General features: G+C 46.9%; 1 non-coding gene across 1 annotated transcript; it reads left to right on the forward strand.

Moving 5' to 3' along the window:
- The first annotated feature begins 8,704 nt into the window (after positions 1-8,704).
- LOC126487026 (U6 spliceosomal RNA) lies at positions 8,705-8,810 on the forward strand. Its single transcript, XR_007588259.1, has one exon. It is a non-coding gene; the product is annotated as a U6 spliceosomal RNA (small nuclear RNA).
- The last annotated feature ends 271 nt before the right edge of the window (positions 8,811-9,081 follow it).

The raw sequence follows: 9,081 nt of genomic DNA on the forward strand, positions 1-9,081 counted from the left end.
TATGTTATCTTCTGGCCTCCCTGGGCACCAGGCATGCACATGGTGCACATACGTACATGTAAATACAGCATTCATTCACAGAAGATAAATTTATAAAATATTTTTAGAAATCAAGCTTTATATCACCCAACTATTAAGTAGTATTATTTTTGGGCTACTAGACAAATCATAGCCTTAGACTTGTTCATTTATACTATCATTTTAAGTATTTCTAATTTTATTTTCTTTTATTTTAATTTTTTTTGAGTCACGTTGCCCAGGCTGACTAACTCTCTAAGCAGCAGAGGGTGACTCTGAACTTGCGGTCTTCGGCTTTTGCTACCGCTCGCACTCTGGTATCACAGGCGTGAGCCCCAATCCTGACGTACGGATATCTAATCTTTGGTTCTGAATTTCACACCAGGATTCTGATTTCCTGGATCTGGGGCGATGGCGGATGAGCAAACCACTGCACTGCACAGGTGTGACAGCAGAGTTTGGCTCTCCAAGGACCATGTAACTGCTGGGTGGGTATGGCGGCCCAGCTGTAATTCCAGCGCTCTGCAGGCAGGCAGGGGATCCCAGAGCAAGCTGGCCAGCAAGAGTAGCCATGTTAACAAGTTCTGGGTTCAACTGAGAGACCCTGCCCTAATGATTAAGGACGAGAGTGATAGTGGGGGACTCGAGTGTCAACCACACACACACACACACACACACACACACACACTGTGTGTCTGAGCACACACATGCGCACTCACACCTTCAAACATACATGCACACACATCCCAGCCCCCACTCACATACAAGCACTTGAGGAAAAAAATTGAATTCCAGGGCAGTGGCAAGAACATGTTACAGACTTTCTTCAAATCCTGGGGAAGATCTGGTTTATCATTTTTTAGTGCATTTATTTGCACATTACCCCCCCCCCATTTTTAAAAGTTATCTTCCTTATGGAGAATAAATATTTTAAATCAATAGCGATGGAAAACCAATCACTGGTGTGAGAACGAACATTTGTTAGCGACAGTACAGAAACGATATCTTGTCAGTTTGCTACGTATTGTGTACTTTTATTAATTATTTATTTGGTTTCTAAACATGAGCAGATGGTAAAATTGCACAGAATCCACACATGTAAAGTGATTTGGGAGCAGGAAATCAGTGGAGGTAACTCCTGCTGGGGAAAGCATCGTCCAGCGTGGGGCTCGCTGAGAACAATCGGAACTCCGATCATAGGGAAGCGTTCTGTTGTTTAGAACGGTATCTACGAGCAACGGTGAACAGGCTAGAGGCTCGTGGGCTGCACACGGCAAGGTGTTTGTGGTAGAAGTCTCTGAAACTCGGGTGTTTGGACTTGAAACCACTGAAGCCTTGGGCAAGCAGGTGCTTTACATAGCCCGGGATGGCTCTGTTGCCAAGCGCCTCCCTCACATCTGTCTCTTCGCTTCCATTCTCAGTGCTACCGTTGGATTCCGGAGCCATCGGCTTTCTCCCACAGTCCGTGCGATAATCTTTTTAATTACCCTCCCTTCCTCAGAGCACCCCCTTTCTGACTCCTTTGCACAGAGCTCTGGATTAATCTTCATAGAGTTCTAGTTGTTCTTCAGACCCCTGAAATGAAGTCCAGTCTCCTCCACTAAGCAGGCAAAACCCTCCATGAATTCCAGCTTCAGTCCCTGTCTGACCTGGGTGATTTTTATGTCCTCTGAGGCCTGAGAGCAAAGACATCTATTCGCCTCCATGAAAGCAAACAGCATTCTCCTGGCTCAGGTCACCCCTTCCCCTCTCCCGCCTGCATCTGCTATTGCTGGGCTCTTTCCCCCTCCCCTTGATCCCTTGTCCTTTGCTAAGGTGGTTTCCTGGGAGCTCCACACCCGGTTGAATCCCACGTGGAAGACGCCGTGAACAAGGCTCTATGGCTAAGCATGTGACCTGAGCAAATCCTCACAACACCAGAGGAGATGGCATCTGTAGGAACCTGTTAAGTGGCCAGGGACACTGCCTCCAAAGTCACACTGCCACTCTGGGAGGGTGTCCTCTGATGCTGCCGTGACCACTGAGGGAGGATGAGGTACAGATTCTGCTCTCTCCGTCCCTCCCTCTCCCTCGTCCCGCCCTGCTCTGATTTGAAACAGGGTCTTATATGGCCCACACTTACTTCAACCTTACTATGTACATTATGTAGCCAAAGATAACCTTAAATGTCTTATCCCCCTGCCTCTACCTCCCAAGTGCTGGGATTTCAAGGCACGCTCCACCGTGTCCAGTTCTATGTGGTGCTGGGGATTGAACCCAGGGTCTCACAGATGCCAGGCAAGTGCTCTGCCAGCTGACATCCATCCACAGCCCTCTTTGGCTTCCACCAGGAGTGCTACTTTACTCCGTCTGATTAAAAGTGCTTGGTGGCACCAGGCCTCAGAGCTGCGCTTTCACCACCCAAGACACCCGTGACCTCAAAGCTTTGTGGTATCAAAGCTACCCTGCCCTCCAGAGCCCTCCTACTGCCACAAACCTGTGAGGTCTGCTGGCAGAATGTCACACTCTTGGGGTTACACTCTGATCTCAGGCCACCCAGACGGTCCCTCTGATTAGCGGTCTCTCCAGATGCTTTCAGAGACTTCAGTGAAGACAGATCTTAACTTTTAACTCTGCCCCATCGTCTTCTTGGATACTTAAACACAGGCCTGGCGATCTACTGGAACAGTAGCCGAGGAATGGGTCCAGATTCCTCCCCGCTCTCCCTAGGGATCTAGGATGAAAGAGAGAAGTAGTTTCCATTGAACGGAGTTTTAGTTTGTTAGTGTATATGTCCTCCCTTTTAAATGAGAAAATCCAGTTCATGAATCAGGCATGGAGGCACACGCCTGGTGTATTGATCAGTTTTTTTGTCAGCTAGACACAAGCGTTTGAAGAAAAGAACCTTAATTGAGAAATTCCCTCCTTAACAATGGGCTGTCAATAAGCCTGTGTGGTATTTTCTTAATTAGTAATTGTTGGGGGAGGGCCCAGCCCATTGTGGGTGGGGTTTCTCCCTGGGGTTGATGGTCCTGGGTTCTATAAGGAAGTAGGCTGGCTGGGTGGTGGATTTTAATCTCAGCATTTGGCAGGCAGGGATGGTGGATTTCTGTGAGTTTATGGCCAACCTGGTCTACAAAGCAAATTCTAGGACAGTCAAGGTTACACAGAGAAATTCTGTCTTGAAAAAACAAAAAGAGCTGGGCTGCGGCGGCACACACCTTTAATCACAGCACTCAGGAAGCAGAGGCAGGTGAATCTTTGTGAGTTGGAGGCCAGCCTGGTCTACAGAATGTGTGCCAGGACAGGCTCCAAACCTACAGAGAAACCCTGTCTCAAAAAATAAAACAAACCAACCAAAAAACAAAAACAAACAAACAAACAAACAAAAAACCCAAAAGAAAAAAGAAGAAAGCAAGAAAGCAGGTTGAAGAGTTAGAATGGTGAGGAGCAAGTCCTTTAATGATGAACAGCGATGTGGAAGTGGAAGCCAAATAAACCCTTTCCTGCCCAAGTTGCTTTTGGTCACGGCACTTCATCACGGCAATAGAAATCCTAAGGAATCTGCCTGTAATCCGAGCACTGGTGGATCACATGGTCCAGGTTGTCTTGGCTATATAGTAAGTTTGAGGCCAGCCTGGGATACATGAGATCCTGTTTCCAATAAATAAATAAATGAATAAATAAAAAAAAAATATGGCTTCCTTCCTAGGAAGAAACACGTGAGCACTGTGAAGGGTGTTTCTTGGATTTTTGTGATACTCCCAGGGAGGACTTTGGATTGTCTTGACCCCTTTCCATCAACTGGCTTTTGAAACAATATATTACATACAGACATTGTTGCAATGAGTGAAGTGATATGGACTTATGAAAGTAAAACTAGAAGTCTGCAAGAGCGGGGGACTTCCAAAGAAGCTCATGTTTCCTCCCAACAGAAACAGATCATAGCTGGGCCCTCTTCTCAGGGCCTGCCTTGACCACAGGTGTGAAAACTGGAGACACGGCAACATGGGAACCAGAAGTGAACTGTCCACCATGTTAATGGTGGCAGAGCAGGCAGAGCCAGTGTCCCTGAAGTCACCTTAGAGGACAAGCCAGCGGCAAGCCTAGTTACCTCCAGGTATGTTTTATATACATTAAGTATTTAACATATTTATATTTATGTGTTATTACTGAGAGTTTTTTTTCCACGTAGCCCAGGTTGGCCTTAAATTCAACATGTAGTTCAGACTAGCCTCAAACTCACAGCAATGCCTGACTTAGATAGTTGTGTGTGTGTGTATATATATATATATTTGTTGTTGGTTTTTGGTTGGTTACTTGGTTGTTTTTATTTTGGTTTTGATTTTTCAAGACAGGGTTTCTCTGTGTAGCTTTGGTGCCTGTACTGGAATTAGCTCTTTTTGTTTGGTTTGGTTTTTTGGTTTTTTGAGACAGGGTTTCTCTGTAGTGTTGGAGCCTGTCCTGGAACTAGCTCTTGTAGACCAGGCTGGCCTCAAATTCACAGAGATCCGCCTGCCTCTACCTCCCGAGTGCTGAGATTAAAGGCATGCGCCACCACTGTCCGGCAGTTACCTGGTTTTTGGAGACAGGGTTCCTCTGTGTAGCCCTGGCTGTTCTGGAATTCAATCTGTAGAGCAGGCTGGCCTTGGACTCAAAGTATCTGCTTGCTCCTGCCTGAGTGCTGAGATTAAAGGTGTGTGCTGCCAGGCCCTGCTAATGGTCCTCCTACAGGTGGAAGCTGTAAAACAGAAACAGCTTGGCAGCACCTCCAAGTTACCAACAACATCAGCCTTAGAACTCAGTCCTGCAATCAGAAATTCAGAGGGTGGGGAGCAAGAAGCTGGGCTTAAGGAGCCGATCAGGTGATTCTGACACCCAAATTTGAGAACTGGCTTAAAATCAGTAGCTGTAGTTTGGATGTTGAAGGTTCTCCCAAAGGTTATATGCAAAGGTCCCCGTGGGAAAGATGTGGTCCCTGAGATGGTGGACCTTGAGAAGGAACCCCGTGGGAAATTTTTAGGTCACTGGGAGACATATTCTCTTTCCCTCTCTTTCTTTCCCTCTCCCACCCCCTGGTCTGGTACTTGTATACTTCCTGGCTGTGAGGCTTACTCCATTTTGCTCAAGGCCCACAGCAATGTGCCAACTTGATCTTGGACTAGAGTCTCCAAAACCATGATCCAAAGCAAACCTCCTCATGAGATCCAAGTCGTCTGCATCCAGTATCTCACGTAAGGGTGACAGAAAGCTCACCAGTACACCCATGTTTCTGGAACTTTGCTAGGCAGAGGCATCCTGGGGAGCTCGTGTTAGAATCTGGCTCAGTACGTGTACTGAATCTGGCTCAGTATGCGTGGTTATGTTGGGATTGGACCCCTCGCCGAGAAATGCCTTCAGCTGCACTGCACTGTCTTGCACAAGATCACGTCCTTCCTGGCTTACAATGAAGACCTGGTACTGATAAACGTTGCTTCTAAGAGGTTGTGGTGCAATCGCTAAGATTTCTGACCGCAGAAGGCGGAGGGGGTAGCTCAGGTGTTAAGAGAGTTTGCCCAGCATGCGCTGGGTTTGATTCTGATGAACGCAGAACAGATGAACTGGAGAGGCACTTAAGAGTTCAAGGGAAATTATATTTCTATAACAATTTGAGAATTGAATGGCTGCTTCCCCTGGCTTCCTTTTAAATTTAATTCAAGTTAATTTTTAATTGTGTGCGTGTGTGGTGTCCACAGGAGTGCCAGTGCCTGCAGAGGCCAGAGGTGTTGAAATCCCTGGAGCAGAAGTCACAGGCAGTCGTGAGCTGCCTGACGTAGATGCTGGGAACTGAGCCGGGGGCCTTCCAGAAGAGCCGGAAGTGCTCTTAACCACTGAGCCTGCGCAGCCCCTCCCTCTGGCTTTTGAGGCAGTTGAAAAAGAGAGAACTAACAATCGTTAGTCACCTAAACAAGGCGAAGCGTGTGGACTCCTCGGCAGCAAATACAGACATCCCTTCCTGCAGCGGGGCAGAAGGCCTAGGAGTAGGACCTCCTCACACAGCGGATTTCCAAAGAAGGCTGCCCTCTAGCCTGTCAGCTCTGCTACACCAAGTTAGGACGCCAACCTGAGACCTAACTTTAAAAAAGAAAAAAAGCGGGATGATGGCGCACGCCTTTAATGCCAGCACTTGGGAGGCAGAGGCAGGCGGATCTCTGTGAGTTACTTGCCAGCCTGTTCTATGGAGCTAGTTCCAGGACAGCCTGGACTACACAGAGAAACCCTGTCTCGAAAAAGAAAAAACAAAACAAACAAACAAAACCAAAGGAACAACAACAAAGAAGTTGGGAAGAGACACAAAACAGATTAGAGGCCGGCAAGATGGCTCCGTGGATAAAGCCCTTTGACTCTGAGCCCGATGAGCTCAGCTCAGTCCTCAGGACCCCTGTGATAGGAGGGGAACACCGACAGGTTGTCCTCTGACCTGCACATGTGAGCACAAAATGAGTAACAATAAATAAATAAATGTAATAAAAATTGCTAGCAACACTGTAAGTCTAAAAAATAAAATACCAAACTAGTATGTTCTTTCACCTAATTTTGCCATGATTTGGTTGGACTGCAACACCCAGTGATCCTCTGTAGAGCCTTTACGTGTCCAAGAACAGGAAGTTGCTCTCTCCCCTCCCAGGGCCATCACCGACCAACCCCGCCAACCCCGCGCGAGCAGGATGGTCCTCCTCTCAGAGCCCATCCGCATGGCGGGTGAGTAGCGAGCACACCACTGCCGTAGTCCTCATGCTTACTCTGCTATATACAAAGAGAATCTGATTGGATATTACACATGTAATTTAAAGTATCACGGGCGAAACTAAGCCCTAATGTTCACTTTACACTAACCTTTACCCTTTATCACTTAAGCATCGTCTTATCAGCCTATAACGGAGCACTTGTCTCTAACTCATCTTGCATACTGTCTCAACTGTACGTTTAAGATTCCCATGGAGGGGCTGGAGAGATGGCTCAGAGGTTAAGAGCATTGCCTGCTCTTCCGAAGGTCCTGAGTTCAATTCCCAGCAACCACATGGTGGCTCACAACCATCTGTAATGAGATCTGGCGCCCTCTTTGGGTGTGTGGGAAGCAGAATGTTGTACACATAATAAATAAATATTTTTAAAAAAAAGATTCCCATGGAGACTATAGGATATTCTTCATCATATCTTTTTACTTTTTTGATTTTTTGAGACAGGGTTTCTCTGTATAGCTTTAGAGCCTGTCCTGGAACTTCCTATGTAGATCAGGCTGGTCTTGAACTCAGAGCTCCACCTGCCTCTGTTTCTCGAGTGCTGGGATTAGAGGTGTGCACCACCACCGCCCGGCTCTTCATCATACTTTGTTTCTGTTCTGACCTCAGGTGGTAGCTGCTCTCCTCCTCATGTTATTTTAAGACAGTTTATTTTGTAGTCCAGGCTGGCCTCGAACTCACCAGCTTCCTGTCTCAGCCTCCCAAGTGTTGGGACTATAAATGGCCATCACACAGAGCTCAATTTCTGCTTCTTATTTCTTCTTCCCTTCCTCACAGCTGATGGGGTAGCTAGCTGCTTCTGTCATCTCCTGGTTTCACCCCACAGACAGCTTCCCTGTACAGACAGACACTTGGAGCAGCGTCTGCCTTCCCCGGACTCTGATCAAGTCAACACACTGTTGATCAGTATCTGCCTTTCAGACTCAAGCCACGAAGCCCCATTTTACCAGAGACGTCTCAAAACAGCCCAGCGTCTCTGACAGAATAAATGCTATCTATAAACCAAAATCCAATGTTTAAGCTCCAAATAGGATTTCAAAATGAAATTGTATGTTATAGCTTTAAAAATCACAATTCACTGAAAAGGGAGCAAAGGGGACAAGTTGAGGTTTAGATTTGATAAAAGGAAGAACATTAAAAAATATAGATCATGTGCTGGACAGGTTATTGGAGATTGCCTTCCTCGAAAAATCTTTAAAAATAGAATCCACAGGGCTGGGGCTGCAGCTCAGCTGCAGGAACTGCCCGTGCAAGGACCTGGTTTGATCTCCGTCACGGGGGGGGGGGGGGGGGGGGGGGGGGGGGGGAAGCGAACGGGATACAGTCATTCATCTTAAATGGTTTTGATTCAGACCAGTGCGGAAGCAATAGGAGAAGCCAGTACACTTCTGAAGCCCCTCCACTGTCCCTTGCCTCTCCCACTGCCTGCACCCCAAGGCATCAGGGCACAGCAGGGGTGTCAGAGCTGGTGGGGAGCCATGGCAGTGGCATGTGGTTTTTTTTTGCCCCAGGAATGGAGAGAAATGACTGTCGCGCTCTGCCAGACCAACTGAGCAGTTCATGGGAGCAGGTGGCATAAGAAGATCCTTTGGTTCTCTCTAGAATCTTGATGAATCAGTCGGCTTGTTGTTGAAAAAAAAAACTAAGATAGTTACCCCACCCCCAAAGAGACTGTGATTCCAATCTGAGGATGATTCTGATCAGAAACAGCAAAGATGTGTCTTTCTTTTCCCTCCTACGACATGTCCAACTCCTAGTCAAAGTCTGAAACACACAGCAGTTTCCAAAAGTGAACCACCATTGGGGATCTATGGGAGGCACATCCTGGCACAAATGTCATGGTGTATACCAGTATTGCAGAAACGGACCCGGCTCCACTCTTCCCCAGTTCGATTTCTTCATAAAAAAAAAAAGTATTTATTTTAGTGCTTGCTTTGGCAGCACGTATCCTAAAATTGGAGTGATGCAGAGAAGATTACCATGGCCCCGCAGAAGGATGACATGCAAATCCGTAAAGCGTTCTATATTTTCATAGATGCAAGTAGTAACAATTAATGTAAGAAGAGGCTATGAGTTTGATAGAGAGCAAGGAGGGGTATATGGGAGGGCTTGAAGGGAGGGAAGGGAGTGGGAAATGATGTAAGTAGATTTCAGTCTCAAAAAAGAAAAGACTAAAATAGACTTTTTTTCTGTGTGTGTGTGTCTGCATTGTACATGTGGGTGCAGTCACCCACTGCGGCCACAAGGGGGCACTGGATCTCTTGGAGTTGGAGTTAACAGGCATTGTGATCCTCCTGATGCA

Source organism: Alexandromys fortis, unplaced genomic scaffold (assembly GCF_014885135.2).
Source record: "Alexandromys fortis isolate MF-2015 unplaced genomic scaffold, M_Fortis_MF-2015_v1.1 scaffold_173, whole genome shotgun sequence".
NCBI classification, from domain to species: domain Eukaryota; kingdom Metazoa; phylum Chordata; class Mammalia; order Rodentia; family Cricetidae; genus Alexandromys; species Alexandromys fortis.